At 36.1% G+C, this 16,461-nt stretch overlaps 1 long non-coding RNA gene and 1 pseudogene across 1 annotated transcript; both read left to right on the top strand.

The window, feature by feature from the left end:
• The first annotated feature begins 7,333 nt into the window (after positions 1–7,333).
• On the top strand, positions 7,334–9,205 carry LOC122326109. Its single transcript, XR_006247425.1, has 4 exons — positions 7,334–7,414; positions 8,654–8,731; positions 9,022–9,084; positions 9,175–9,205. It is a non-coding gene; the product is annotated as an uncharacterized LOC122326109 (long non-coding RNA).
• Positions 9,206–13,387: 4,182 nt separating this feature from the next.
• On the top strand, positions 13,388–15,961 carry LOC122326995 (annotated as a pseudogene).
• Positions 15,962–16,461: the final 500 nt, after the last annotated feature.

Here is a 16,461-nt window from a genome sequence, read left to right as displayed (position 1 = left end):
AAGTCAGAGACATTTGCAAACTGGTTATTTTAATAAAATCTCTAAATATCTCTGATATCAGTGATTGTTTGAATTGTATATACCAAAATAAAAGATATTCTTAATGATTATTATTATTTAATGCAGATCTTTTTCATGCAAATTATGAAATGAAAGGGTTAAAGTCATCAACATTAATAGTGTGCCATATTTGGCGCTTTATCATGTTTGTTTACAATTACTGACCATGCAGACTAAGGGAACAGTATGGGGCTGCACAATATCATAGCATACTAATTAAAGCTAAATTTAAGGTGCTGCTGCTTCTTGGAAAGTGAATTATAACATACAAAACAACATGTGCATGTGCTTCTGTTGTCTTGCTCTGAAAATTACGTTGTGGTGAGGAGAACTGTTTGCTGACTCAGATATGCAATGCCAAGTAGCACAAACTCACAAACAAGACAAAATAAATTGATCTCTCAACTCATTTTTTGCACACTTTTAAGCCTGAGGAACCATTTTCTGAATATATTATGAGCTGAGCCGCATTTAAAGATGCACCTTAAAAATATACACTTGATGTGGGTGAAAAAAGTTAATCAAAGTTGCATTCTGGTTTTAGGTTTAGGACGACTTTGAAAGGTTTTGATCCACTTCAAATGGCTAGTATCATGGCTGTTGGAGTTGTGATGACTGGATTGATTACAGCTTTGTGTTGGGTCGTGTTGACTCTCAGAGCGCTGTACCGCGCGGACGTCGGGATATTTAAGTTGATTATCTCCTGAATGTCAGCTATGTGAGTATGCGGGTCAGTGTCAGTCCCACCTCAGCAGCTGTTAGGGCGACGGTCCTCTCTTGTCAGAGCTGTACGCAACCACAGAGTGTGTTCATAGATGAGAGATTTGGAGAAGGAAAATGTTATTGCAACACGACATTAACCGATTACAACAAGCTTCCTCCCAAAAAAAAAAAAACGTGTATATTTTGTTAGTTCTGTGTACTGGAGAGCGTTCCGTGCATTTAGGAGAGCGATCGTTCATTACCTCATAAAGAACTTGCTGAACTTTGTGCTGGGAGACTGTGAGAGCATATGGGTGTGAACTTGTCCCAGCCACCCTTCAAAAATTCAGGGACATGACTTCATTTGGAATATTAGCAAGCGGTGTAAATGTACACGGCTAGACACGGTGTCTATGTCTTTTCTGGTTCATAGTCATTCCGATCAGTGAGACCTTGTCAGATAATGTCAAGTGGATGCAGGTTGTGCTGTTACAGGAAGTGGACTTATTCTGTAGATGGAGTCATTACATACTCCTGGAACACTGTGTGACTGATTCAAATCCTGAGGTGGAGTCCGTCATCATAACTCACTGACTCACACCAGAGTGTATTGCGGCTCCTCGACTTTTCCAGCACACCATCCGCTCCAAGTATTCTGAGCCAGTACATGAGGTCATAGAACTGGGGCACTTTTGGATAGAGATCACTCTACAAAAACGTGATTTTCCTTGAACTCTGCTGCCTTTTAGTAAATAAACGGTGACTTACGCCATAAACATACTTCATACAAATGCGAAATGTTCGGTTTTGCTATACGTAACATTCAACCTTGCATTATTGTGGGTGTAACAAACCTCCAAATGTTGGTGGCGTTATGATTGTTGTTCGGGGGACTGGCTGTACACATACAGACATTTAGCTAACTTTAACTAAAGAGGTCAAGGTTTGGCTAGTTAGCATGACCCAGCCAGGAGAAGATCTTTTCCTATTGACTGCTTTTTAAATGTAGCAATGTATTATCATTAAATTTATGGGTTTTCACGGAAATATAATTGTAAACATATTATAGATGTTTTGCAATTGACAATTTACCTTTTTGTTGTTTATTGTTATTTTTCAGTTTTATTTTTTTGTGAAATTTGTCATCTTTTTTTGTAAAGGAGGTCAGTTTGGTTACCAGCATTCCTCAAAATATTTTAAAGGATTAACTATCCCTTTGACCATTCTAAGAGTATAGAATGGACTGATATAAAGAATATCATATATAACTTAGATAATATGATATTATTTATATAATGAGTAATGAGTGTTGAATTTAACATCCCAGCTCAGGTAGTTGGTAGTTAAGACTTGGCTCTGTGATTATTCTTGTGGTGCCATTAACCACTCAATGCTGTTAAAGTGTCACAGATATTGAAATAAGAGCCTGCATGCAGAGCAAATCACAACTTGGGTCCTGCACCAGTCAAGCTTCCACTGAGATATATGATGGCCAGGGTTAACCTCTCATTTGCTCAGTTATGAATTTCTTTATACTCCTACTGTGCATCCCATGCAGCAATGCTAAGAATGCAGTTTGTACCTCTATATTATAAAGTGGATTCTGGCATGTTTTGAAGAGGAAGAGTCTCTGTAGGTAGAAGAGCCTACATTCGGTGCCTTTTGTGGAATATGTTTTGGGTTATACAATTCTGTCTTCCTCCCTGTGCGTCCTTTCCCATTAGGGAATGTATTTGTGTAAATTGAGTCATGTCCTTCAACCCTCAGACATACAACAGATTCTTTGTGGCACACTAATAAGATTCTATTTTCCACTCTTTAGCTCATAATCAGCAGCATGTACTGGTGGACTTCTAAAATGAGGAGGATCGAGGGTTTTTTATTACTATTTTTTTTACATATTGAATTTAATGTTCCAGTCACATTTAACGCTTTCACAGGTTAAAGACAGATGCAACACCGTGCATATGTAAAATGATACTTAGAATAATTAAGTTTTATATGGTAATAATAGTATTTATAAAAGGCAAGGCAAAGGCTCCCTACTATTGAAAAGAATAGGGTGGGTAAGAATTGTTTTTATGTTTTTGAAAAAACGTCTCTTATGCTTCATTTATTTGATCAAAAATACAGTGAGAAGTCATATTGAGAAATATTATTGCAGTTTATTCATTTTTTATGTAAATTATTCCTGTGATGCATTGTAAAGTGACAACACTATATTTTTAAAGGCCATTACTGCAGTCCTCAATGTCACGTGGTCCTTAAGAAATCATTGTGGTATTTACATATTATTTCATATTATTATCAAACATGAATAATAAGTCAAGCTTAATTTGCTGCTTAATTCAAGGTAACTTTTCAAAAACATTATTTAAATAGTAGTATTTTGAGTCACACTTTATTTTAAGGTCCAGTTCTTGCTATTAACAAACAATTAACTCCTACCATTGCCTCAATATAGTTCTATTCTGCTGCTTATTAATAGTTAGTAAGGTATTTATTATGGTCAGGTATATGTTAATAATAGGCATGCTAATATGCAACTAGTTAATAGTCAGAATCGGTCACTATACTAAAGTGTTACCATATTTTGTGACAATGTAAAAGTCCATTTGTTTAAAAGTCCAGTTTTAAGTGTTATTTGCAATTTATTTCTTTACACATTTCATTTTTATTTTTATTTTTAAGAGATACTGCCTCCTTGTTGCCTCTGACAAACTGCAGCTGGTAACAACACGGCTGAAACAGTTCAGGATGAAACACAGACCAAAATACCGAGAGCCCAACTTAGATGTTTTTTGTTTTTTTACACGTGAACTGCTCCCACACTCATGATGGCTGATTCTTGCTTCAGCTCTGCAGTGTGCTTTAACACGCTAGTATAAGTCATCACTGATCATGCCCCTGTTCTGGAGATGAAGAAAGGCTCATGCTGAATTGATTATGTTTTGTAGCATTGTTTACTCACCCCGTGTCATCTGACTGATGCCAGCTCTTGTAAAGAGAAAGTGTTTTGGAATGAATCTCTCTTTGTTGCTAACAGTGTTTATTGAGGTAGTAAAATTGTTGAAGAAACTATTAGTGGCAGTGATGTCATCTTCAGGGGTCACCTCTGCAGATGTGTACACGTTTAACACTCACACACACACACACACACACACACACACACACACACACACACACACACACACACACACACTCACTCACTCACTCACTCACTGCTGGTATTTTTACATTTTCAAAAAAAAATCATTCTGTATGTTTTATAAGCTTGTTTCCTCATGAGGAGACAAAATGGGGGGTCAAAATTTCCTGGTGTTCCTATCCTTGTGTGGGCATTTGGTCCCCATAACGTGATAAATACCAGGTGCACACACACACACACACACTCTCTTTGCTGTAAATCTCACCACCCACTGGGTCTCAAGGGAAGAGCTGCCCACACCCAGCCTTAAATGAGTAGTAATGAGCTCAATGCCTTGTACTTAACATGTGAGATACACACTGAGTATGAATTAAACCTTTTAAAAGCAAAGACCATAGCATTTGTCATTTATGTTCATGTTTTAAAGACATAGTTTATCCAAATATGAAAACATGGCTGGTTATTTACTCCCCTCAGGCAATCCAAGATGTATTTTTGGCAGTTTTTGATGTAATATTCTCACAGTGTAGAGCAGAAATAAATGTTAGCAATGCTAGATTATGCTCATACTTGCATTATATCTACTGAAAAACCAAAAATCTGATTATAGAGGGGAAATGGATGAAGGAAATTAGTTGTGTTTTCTCAGTTGCTGTTGTTAAAAATGGCAAGCATGCTCTTATGTTGCATTTTGAGCATGGGAGCTCTGCTCTGGGAGCGCTTCAGTCTCTGGGGCAGGTCCTCATCATCTTCCCATGTTGTTTTTGGCGGTTAGCATAAATTTGTCAATTTGTCAGTGACACTAAAAATTTCTGTGAATGTTTCTTGGGGGTCACACTGGAGAATGTTTTCTCAGGCTGGAGTCTGAAGTGAGCTGGGTGCTAAAATACATGCTTGACTGCTTGATATCAGCTAAAATGCTTAATTGTGTTCCTGTGAACACAATTTCTACTCAGATACATGGAATATCAATTTTTGAGGGTTGTACTGATATATCAGTGAATTGTAAACATGCCTCGATTTAAAATGGCAACAAGCTATTTCACAGAACAAGCTTTTTTCTGTCCATCTTGGCACTAAATAAGGCAAATGATGTCATGATGGAATGCTTTATCTTAAAGAGGACTGGATCTAGTGGAGCTGGAACACATGGGCAGCAGACACAGACGGCACTGAGAGCAGTGCAGATAGAAAGAGGCTGAGCAAAGTGTTTTTTTATTTAAATGGAGGCCTAAAATGCATCAAGGTACCAGGTGTTTACCAGCTCTTATTTGGCTTTTTATTATGGCTGTCATATGCCTTTTTCAAAGGGCTACCAGGTGTACATGGACACCGTGGCAAGAATTTGAAAGAATTGTAGTACTTTGTGTTAGCTTGATATATTGGAGTGTAGAAATTAAGATCTGGTTCAAAAAAGTATATTAAAGCATTGATTAAATAAAATTTTACACTGACCAACATATCGTCTAACAGTTTTACCCCAATCTAAGTCACGGTGGAAGTATAGCACAAGCATAACTCTGTAGTGTTTCAATTTTGGATGAATCTGTGTTTTGAATCAGTTGAGTTACTGAATCAGTTGTTTTTGAATCATTAAATCCAAATGATTCGATGACTCACCTCACAAAGAGAGTAGTCGCTTGTTTTGTTCTTGGATTAATGAGCAGTTTTGAATGATTCAAAAATTTAATAATAAAATTTGCTATTTACTGATTCTAAAGTAACTGTTGTTTTTGTATATAAGAATAAATAAAACATAATATTAATTTGACAGCCATTGATCATCATGCAATTTCAGGTCATTGAGAAGATCAGTATTTTGGGATGATGATACATTTTCTGTTTTAAACAAGCATAACACTTTACTTAAAGCCTTTTGTATAATGCATTATAAAAGTAGTTTTAGTGTATTAATGCATTAATATTTTACTGCGATAATTATGCCTTAATTCACCTCACGATTATTATAACCACAGTTAATACATTATACCACTTATAATTATTTTCTCTATGCACTGTAAAAATTATTTACAAGAAGATATAATTTATTACAACAAACAATATGAATAATTATAATGCATTATACAGAAAGGCTTTAAAGTGACCATATTATGGATTGGTGAAAGGTTCATATTTTTGTTTTGGGAGTCCAAACAATAGGTTGACATGCATGCAAGGTGAAAAACACTTTAGTTTTATAATATGCATTTATTTTTACTTTAATTGTTCTAATGACTTGACGATTTGTTCAAATTACGAACTTTTACAAAGCTCTCCAGTGATTGGTCGATTTCATTTAAAGCAGTGTTTGTGAGCTTTTAACACTTCAAAAGATGCAACTTAGTGGCAAGGAATGAATTAGCTTTTATTCAGATGAATGCAAAAGACCACGTGGGTGGGCGATACTCTAATGTTTCATTTTGATGTCAACATGAAACTTTCAAATTTAAACTTTGCAGGATGCTTTCATTCACTTAGAGCTGTGTTACACACTTCATGAAAGGTCATTTTCAAAAATCTGTAATAGAGGCACTTTAAAAGTATTACCAACATTTTTATCTGCATACTGAGAAACTTCATGAGAAAAGTTGTATTCATGAATAACTTTGTTCAAAAATGGTTTGGTTTGCTCAAACACCCTTCCTGTTTGTGACTCTTCTATATACTTCAGTCTTATCATAAGTTGCCTCATCATTGTATAACCAACATCCTGTAAGGTATAGACTGCATGCAGCTTAGTGTTGAGTGGGTTCCTACAACGCTCTAAAACTGAAACTCTTGAAAACAAACAGTTGTGAATGTCCATAGACATTGCCTCAGCCCTAAAATACCAAATTCTGCTATCACTTTTTGACAAGGCAGCACTGGTTTCCTTCACTGATAGTGAGAGTGCTAATGGTCATAGATGGAAGCCTGTGGATGGAAGAGCCTGAGACGGGAATGATAACAGTGGGCTTAAGTCATCCCGTGTCCCCGAGGATGCTTGCGTGGCTCAAAAGCACTTTCTCAAAGATTTCCTTTGAAATACGCTGTTTTCATCACTTCGCTCAAATGAGTATTCACGGCTGGTTTCTGTGGTGAAAAACAAGACATTTTCTCAGCCTCACTGTCAGCATAACAGAACCTAATGGCTTGTAATTAGAAATCTTTACTAGAAGATTAAAAAGTCAAAGCTGGACTAATATCCTCTAATATAAGGTGTTGCTTGCTCTTTGCAATATTACTTGGGCGTTTTCATACGCTTTAAGAGAATTTGTTATAGAATATATAAAGGTGGCAGGTGTTTTTACAGTTAATGCGTTTATTTTAGAGTGCTTTGTCAAGGATTTTAATGCTTAGTAAATATAAAGAAAATCTTATTAAGAAAATATATCAAAAAGAAGCTGCATTATCATTCACACTAACATTTTATATTTCAGGAGCATTCTGTTGTAAAAAGCGTTCTGTGGCTGAACTAGCTGAAAATTCAGTTGTCCAATATCCCACATGACAGAGGCTGAAGTGGTGAGGTTTCATATTATCCGAATATGATCACATCCTCTCTGCTTTTCGCACTTCAACTTCCTAATATGTCCCATCTCCTTTTTCATGACTTTAACAAAGTCGTCTTATCTTTTTAACCTTTTTTTCCTCTTTTTTGCTTATAGTTTACCATTTTTGTATTTAATCTTCCGCTTTTCTGCTGTCTTTTCTTTTAAAAAAGACAAAACAAACAAAAACAAAACAGTTAGCCCCAAGGCTTAGTGTGGAAAGCAAAAAAGACGTGAAAAATTAAATTTATCAATAGCAAATGAATGTATATGTTGTACTTAATAGTATAATTAGTATATGTACTTAAGTCTAGAATGTATAACTGTATGATATATTTTCTGATACCCTCAGTGCACATTAAGCAAGAGGAAGTGTATAATTCAGGGGAAAATCTCAAAGGGTTTCATGTCAGCCACATACAATGAAGACAAGGAAGCAAACCTTTCTTGTCTCATTCTTTGCTATGTATTTTTGGTTCTGTGCCACCCAGATTTTTGTCTTTATGAATGTGCCACTCTTGTTATATGTGCCTAATTGTTAATGTTAAGACTTAATATTGCAAATTCTCATGAACTGCTTGGCAAAGTGTCATTCTTAGGAAACAGACATCGAAGGAAGGTGCCCTCAAGCACAGATATTACATAAAGGGTGAATGTTATGCAATGCAGAACCACTATGCTGCATGTCTATGCAAGTGACAGATGGCTTATCTTGGTTTTTACCTTTCTCTGCCTTTTGCCCCCTTTCCCTTCAGTCAGATATGTGTGCATATCTTAATGTTTGATCTACAGAGTGTATTTTATTTTAAAATTTATATTTTATTTTTATATATTTCATATATTTATCAATTTTATTTAAAAATATATATTTTTTATATATTGTAAGATTTTTGTTTCTATATTATAGTGTAGTATTACTGGAATTATTTTGTTTTAAATATTATGTGTTGACTTTAGTTTTTTATGTTTCTTTTGTTAATATTATTGTTAATGAAATGTTTTATTAATTTTATTTGGTCTTTAATTGTTTATTTCTACAGGTTTTGTGTATTTGTATTTAGTTTATTTTGTATTACTTTAAATATTAAATGTTCAGGGGTGTTCTTTTTCTCTCTTTCTCTTTTTTTGATCATTAGGAATTCTGTGGAAGTAATGTGCTAGTAAGGTATGTACGTGTTTAGGCATGTGGACCTGAGCTCTGCTTTTGTTTCAGAACAAGCCTGTCAGGAGAAGACCCCCTCGTTCTCTGCCGCTGCCTTCCGGTAACGATGCAGGTCAAGGCCAGGATGAGGTGAGACTATCCTCATTGACGGGGGAAACCCACATTGTCAGCAATAAAACTAGCTGTCATTAACAGTGTAGTTAAAACAATATCCTTGGTAGATGAATGCAAAAAAAATGTTTTACTATTTACTAATTCTTATTACCTGATAATAAATTACATGCAATGCACTGTAGCAATAATGCAGATTTTCAGTGCTTTTTTCTCAAATTAAAACATTAGTATTATTATGTTTTTTATTATATATATATATATATATATATATATACATGTAAACCGATTTATTTATAACTGTATAGAAAGGAGCTGAAACTGCATCAACCAGGAAGAACAGAAACTCTGCCCTCATTGAGAAACTGCAGGTTGGTTGTTCACAGCAATGTTTCTCTAGTGGACAGAAGTCAGTGTTGCTTTAGATAATAAAAAGTGATTTTCCATCCCATTTCACACAGGCCAGCCTTACACTTTCTCCCACGGGACCTCTGCCCTCCCAAAGAGCCCAGGGGCGGTGAAGTTACCGTGCCCGCCTCCCAGCAGCCCCTCTAGTCCTCCTGCAGCTGTTTCACACCCAAACAAGAGGAAAGTCCTGCCAGCTTCAGAGCCCCGCCGAGGAACTGTTCTCAAAGCATCAACAAGGTTTGAGACTTCGACATTTCACATGTCAGTGAATTCAAACCAATACAAGCCGCTCAGTGTTTGAACGTGTTTTAAATCTGAGCAGGGTAGAGCTCGACATTCCATCAACGCCGCCACACGATTTAGACACAGGAAGTCCAGTACGGATGAAGAGGTGGATAAAACAGCCCTCTCGATCAAACGACTCCAAACGGACACGGCGGAGACGTGGTTTGAAGAGCACAAGACGCCGGCAGACCCAGAATCCTTTAAAGAACAGATTGAGCAGGAAATGAAATCCACAGATTCTGAGAAGCCAGAACCGGGAGGGAAAAGTGGAGACTGTGACTTCAGAAAAGGAACAGGAAGAAGAGAAAGACGAGAAAAGAGAACCAGAAGAGAAAACAGAGCCAGAAGACAAACAAGAGAAAATAGAACCAGAAGACAAACAAGAGAAAATAAACCCAGAAGACAAACAAGAGAAAAGTGAAGATGAACCACAGCTGGCTAACTGGGTGACAGAAGAAACGGATGAAGAGCCAGAAACACAACCACAAACAGAACTCTGACACAACAGATGAGAAAGAAGAGGAACAGAAAAAGGATGAAGTAAACCAGTAGAGCCAAGTGAGTGGCGAAGTCACATCCGCTCACACTAGTTACATGCACCAACTTTTTTTACTCACCATTTGTATTTTGCAGGATTGCAAAGCCTCTAAATAAAGAAAGGGACAGATCTGCCTCAGACCGGAGAACTCTTCAGTGCTTACCCAAAGCAAAGACATCAGGAAAAGATGAATAATGTGAATAACTTGGTTTTGGACTTCAAACATTTGAGCGGTTTGAATGAGCAAGTGAAACCCGGCAGGTGCAGAGAAACAACAGTATTTTTCTCTTCTGTACAGTTGTATTAATATTTCGGTCTATTCTGAGCCTCTTGTGTGAATTGACAAATTAGTTTGGTTAGTGCTTTTGTATATAGTCTTCACTAAAGGACATTTTTTTATTCTGTTTTTGTTTATAGTTGTATTCCTATCAAAAAAAAATAAAAAAATGGGAATATGAAAAAAATCATTTCCACATTTTATTGGAAAATATTGTAGTTTTCTGTGCAATGTTGGATGTAAAAATATAATAGTATTTGAAAGGATCATAAAGATGAGATCTTGAGGTCATGATTCTGGCTGGTCGTATTCTGGTCGTAATATTAGCTACATATATGTTCAGAGTAAGTACCAGAATCTTCTCATTTCCATTATAAAATCTTGTAACTGTGGTCACTGACAGATTTTCAGCATTAGTCCTGTTCTCATCTCTTGACCTGACCTCATGGAAGCTCTAGAGAGGCACAGCTTATCATTTAAATAGAGCTCTCTCGCTTCTTTAAGCAAGTGTTCTGTTTAATTATTCACATTGAACACTACTATGACTAGTATATTTAACTATGGCTTGGACCCAAATATCATGCTGGTTTTCTAAGTTGTGAAAGGATGCAGTATTATCCAGTAATAGCAATTAGATTAATTAAAGATTGGAATCAGATATTCAAGGTCAGGAGAGGAAGGATTTACTGTGGATCAACTCATGTTTCCTAATCTGGCTTTCAACTAAATACTAGCAGCCTTTTGGTTCTGTCCCTAATCGTTAATATTGTTTACTTAGAAAATGTGATGTAAAAATAAAAATATGAAATTGATTAGATAATAGCCATTGCTGTGAGAATTTAAAATGTTTTTTACAGAAGTGACTTTTTGCTTTACTAACTGTTCTGCTCGGAGAGATTGGCTTATGCTATACGGTTTATAAAATCTTTTCCAAAGATGAGTGACATGTGCCTGTTGCTCTCTGTGTGAGGGATAAGCATGCATAGCACACGAGCCAATCACATTTCACTGTCTTGTAATTATGTGTGTTTGCATGTCATCAATGTTTTCATTTGTTTAGTTTTTTTATGTTATGTTTGAATCCCAGAATCCCTAATTTACTGGTAGACTTTAGAAATGGCAGGAAAGTAATGAGTTGAGAGGTTCAGGCTAATGCTCACAATGAACGCTTGAGCTAATGACCAGAGTCACTTAATCCCATTTACTGCAGTGGCTACAAACCACATTAAGACCCTAACGGAGAGCACAGATCTGCCTCGCCACCACTTTCAAGTGAGAAAAGTCAGTGATCAGACTGGCTTGCAGACAGAATGAAGCTGGGAGATCATCAGGTCGTATCACCAGTAGCATTTGCATTAAAGTGTTGTGACTTCATTACCAGTGAATTGCAAAAATGCTTTCTTCACCTTTCATTTCTATTTAATTCCAAGTGGTTTATATGTGGAAGTCAACAACAATTTTTCACCAGTGATGCAGTGTACATTTGCTATGATCACCATTTTCGTTTTAAAAGGAATTATGAAATTTGGTGCCGATTGTTGTTCATAGATCTAAAGATATAAAACATTTTTAGTTTGATTTTGCAAAACTGTTTAGCTGGTTACGCAAAATGTCTTATCTGCATAATGTATTAATTGAATTTATGTCAGAATTATGCAAAACAATAATCCTACAATAATAAGATTTTGTAAAGTATAAAATGTTATTTTGATTCTGCATGACCAGAAACTACATGCAAGCATTTATCAAAAGAACTTTGGGATGCACAATATATTTGTATTATGTGAGTGTGTGTATATATATATATATATATATATATATATATATATATATATATATATATATATATATATATATATATATATATATATATATATATAGAGTGGCTTTTACTACTTGTCATAAAATGTAATTTGATGTACTTAATTTGTAAAAATAAGTGCAATTTAGTTATTGTGCTCATATTGTGTTGGAAAACGCCTGCTGCTATTGAGGTGGGATACGTGGCACGTTAGGCCAGGTTTGCTGCATGGGTAAGGTTTAAGGCTGGGATGAATGTGAATGTGCTTTAATTCATCACACGTAACTCAAGTAAAGCAGTTAAATAAATATAAAATACACAAACCTGCAGTAATTAAATATGTTAATACAAATGTTTCTAATACCATTTCATTGACTAATGTCTTTGCTGCTGACCTCTGATGATACAGTTTAACTGTCCTAAGCAAAAATGACTTGAGATAAACTAACTCATGTGCTGTACAGACATGAATTCAGCCTAAGGTTTTTTCATTACACTTTTTGATGTGAAAGGCCTTTTACATTTTCTATAAATAGAACAACTTATATTAAAAACAAACAATCAAGCCCTGCTCATATTTAAAAGGTAACAAGAAAAAAGTGCCATAACGCATTAGTTTCCATAAAAAGTAACTTATTTAGTTACATAATGTTGCATTCCTTTAGAAATAACTTTTTATACTACTACTTTTTATAAATGTAATTACAGAACTTAATTACAGATGTTATTACATATTTTTGTAAAAACATGTAAGTGCGTGGCACCAAATGATTGATTTGTAAGTACACAGTAGTTAAAGCCACCTAATATAAAGTGTAGACATATAACACTATGCTATGTTTATGTAACACTATGCAATTGTAGTCTTTTAAATTATTGTTTTTTTATGTAGACAAAATAGTACAGAATTTTAATGTGTCATTATCACACATTTTAATTAAACCATTAATCCGTATCAGACCAAATTTTAGCAAGCCTATTTAAATTGGACTATTTCTGTGAAAATTAAGAGTTATTTAAAGTCTGCATTGAGAGACAGATGGATAGCTATAATTGTTAGAGCTCCCAGGCTAAAGCATAAAAAGAGTTGGCCTCTGATGCACTTTGGACTACACTGACCACACAATAGTTCATCTGCAGGCTGAACGCTGTTATATAAGCATTCTCTTCTCTGTGCCAGTTACTCTTTAACGGTCAGGCCTTGCCATTATCTCATTAGTACCAGTTATTTTAAGGTGCCGCCTTTTATTGGTACCTGGATCTAATAGGTTCAGACATTCAGTATCCCGAAGGACAGTCTGCAGCTCGCCATCAGAGCTCACAGGACGATAACCGCCTGGACCAGCGAGGGCTGCAGGCACCGTCATGGGGAACGCACACGCAAGTCTGGACGACATCCTCGCTGAGGACATGCACCACTGGTACAACAAGTTTATGCGGGAGTCTCCATCAGGCCTCATCACACTTTTTGAGCTCAAGTCCATCCTGGGACTGCAGGGCATGACTGAGGATGCTAACAGCTATGTTGACCAGGTGTTCTTCACTTTCTCGACATGGATGGGGTGTGAGGTTCATTCTCGAAGGGTTTTATCTGGGTTCTAGTAATGCAATCTTGCAAATCATCTTTCTTAGACCGGTTACACAGATATCCTTTATTTTTTGATCTTAAATGGATGAATCAAATAGACTTGTAAACATTAATAGTATGCAGTTTGATCTCTGGTGCACATGTAGAATTTAGTAACGTACAGTTATTTTTATCATGTTCAAAAGCCTTCTGACCCACTCTGCAAAAGAAATAAATAAAGAATAGGCCAGAATATACATCAAATACTTGTAGTAAATAAATAAATGTACAGTACATTGCCAAATGTATAGTAAAATAAAAATATTTTTATACTGAAAATAGATTTAGTTAAGAAAATGACAAAATTTACTTCAACAGCTGGGAAAATACTTCAAATCCTCTGTCTTATAATGTATTTTGAGTTCATGCAAAATGCTACTTTTAAAGCATTATATGGCTAGCTTAAATATATTTAAAATATAGCTATAAATATATTTAAAATATAGCTAAAAATAGCAACTAAATGTATGTAACATTCTAGCATTTATTCTAGCATTGTTTAACCATTTTGTTTTATTTTTATGTCAACTATGTCAACAACAGGCAATATGATATGTGATGTTTATTAAGAAATTTGAAGGTTACATGTTGTTCTAAGCTAAATTGATTGGTTTACTGATCAAATACAACACTGAGATCTCATTGCAGACTGATTGCCGTAATGATTTTGCCTGGATCTCCTTTGCCAGATTGTTCACATCTCAATCACGACTCTTGCTATTTGTCAGTGCATACGGCAATACATTGCCATGAGTATTTAAGACATGCTGCTGCTGTACAAATAGAATATAAAATAAACCTGTAGCAGATCTATTCAGGTGGAGCTGGGGGCTTCAGAGAGACATGCTCAAATGCTCAAAGGAATGCTAGCCAGCCATTTAAATGTAAGTAGCAAGCTCATTGGCTGTGTATAAAACATGAACCAATCAGCTTGTGCCAAGTCATGATATTCAAGTCAACCCTGTGTATGTAATCAGTTATGTCAATACCGTCAGCCTGCACCATCTAGTGTTTCATGGCTGAACTACGCACTAAAATATCCTAACAAAAATATTTTCTCTCTCTCTCTCCATGTCTTTTCTTTAGGATGGATACATAGATTTTGTGGAATACATCGCTGCTATCAGCTTAATGCTCAAGGGGGAAATCAACCAGAAACTCAAGTGGTAATTTTTAAACTTTTTGACCAGGATGGCAATGGAAAAATTGACAAGGATGAATTGGAAACAATATTTACTGTAAGTGAACATTTTGAATACCATTCTTAGGTTCCTTTCTTTTTGTTGCACAAAACACAACAGATGCCAGATACACTCTCAACATGCATGTACTCAACCACGTAGTGTTTCGTTCATGATTGGAAACGACAGCCCGAGCCCTCACTCACATAGTGCACTACTAGAATGCATGAAGTGTGCAAAATTACACACTTTTTGTTTTAGGTTATTTAAGTGCAGGTATTTAAAGTGCACCTTAAAGCGCTCTTTTGGAAATCTTGAGAGTGATCCTCCACTCGTACTATTTTTTTAAGAGTAGTTCATCAGCATGGGACGTAACCTCTGCAGGCACTGAATTATCTACATGTATTACATGTATTTCTCCCCACATCAGCTCTTTGTGAACGACCCAAAAATAGAAAGCCAAAATAGATCCTGACTGCAGGTCAGGGCAGGTCAGGTGAAAATGGACACTGGATCAGTCTGCTTAACTTGTAGATGATCTAATTTAATCCAGTTAGAGAACTGTCTTCCTTTGCTGTTTCTGTACTGAGGTTTCTGAGACTGACACTCTTCTAGAAGCCGAAATAGTGTTGCGTGTCATGTTCAGATGACCTCAGGTGGCTGCTGGACACCTCCATACAATAATGCTGCAGCTCTAGAAATGGGATATTGTGTTAGATTTCAATGTGTGTTTGTATAAAAGAAAAGTTCTGAAATTATATGTTTTTTCAGGCCATACAAGACATCACAAGAAATCGAGACCTCGCAGCCGAGGAAGTAGTGGCTCTTATATTTGAAAAATTGATGTTAACGGAGAAGGTGAGAACCAGTTAACTTATTACAATCCTCATCATTAAGCACTTATTCATCTACATCTCTCTTTAATTAAATGTGTTCAGGTGAACTGACACTGGAGGAGTTCATTGATGGAGCCAAAGATCACCCTGATATTATGGATATGTTGAAGCAACTGATGGACCTCACTCAGTCCTGGTCATTATAGTCGAAGGGCTTACAGAAACCAATAAAGAGTTAGGCTGGATAAACTCTATCTTAAAGACAGAGAAACCAGAGAATTCTCCATCTGTTTGAGCAGATGCAGCTTCCCACCACACCTGAGTGACTTCGACAGAAAAAATCAAAAGGGAACTTGACTTTTGCCCAAGCAAGAGCTGTCTGACCCCATTGGAGATACCTTTGCATCCGAGCTGTCCTCAGCTGAACATTGATCTTCTAATGCTATAAGGAGACTAAGGAACTGCTGGCAATGCTTAAGGAGTGAGCAATGTGGGGCTTTTTATGAAAGGCTCAGTGAAGAACACTGAGCACATGTCTAGTGACCTTCATTGGGTGAGCACATCCTATAACATCCATGAACTGTTTATGGCATCGCTATTGCTCTGAGAGTGAATCCAGACAGTGAGACAGTCCATTGCCGACGTGGCCTGAATTGCCCTTGAAACTGTGAAATTAAATTATATAGAGCAGTGGTTCTCAATTGTTTTACGCTGGACATCAAATAGCAACCAACACAGAACAAAAAATAGTTTATTGAGCAAAATGTACCGTTAACTATAATTTCTGTAAAATAT

The sequence above is a fragment of the Puntigrus tetrazona genome, chromosome 21, assembly GCF_018831695.1.
Source record: "Puntigrus tetrazona isolate hp1 chromosome 21, ASM1883169v1, whole genome shotgun sequence".
Lineage (NCBI taxonomy): Eukaryota > Metazoa > Chordata > Actinopteri > Cypriniformes > Cyprinidae > Puntigrus > Puntigrus tetrazona.
The sequence above is the reverse complement of the archived record's forward strand: the minus strand, read 5'-3'. Positions and strand labels throughout refer to the sequence as shown.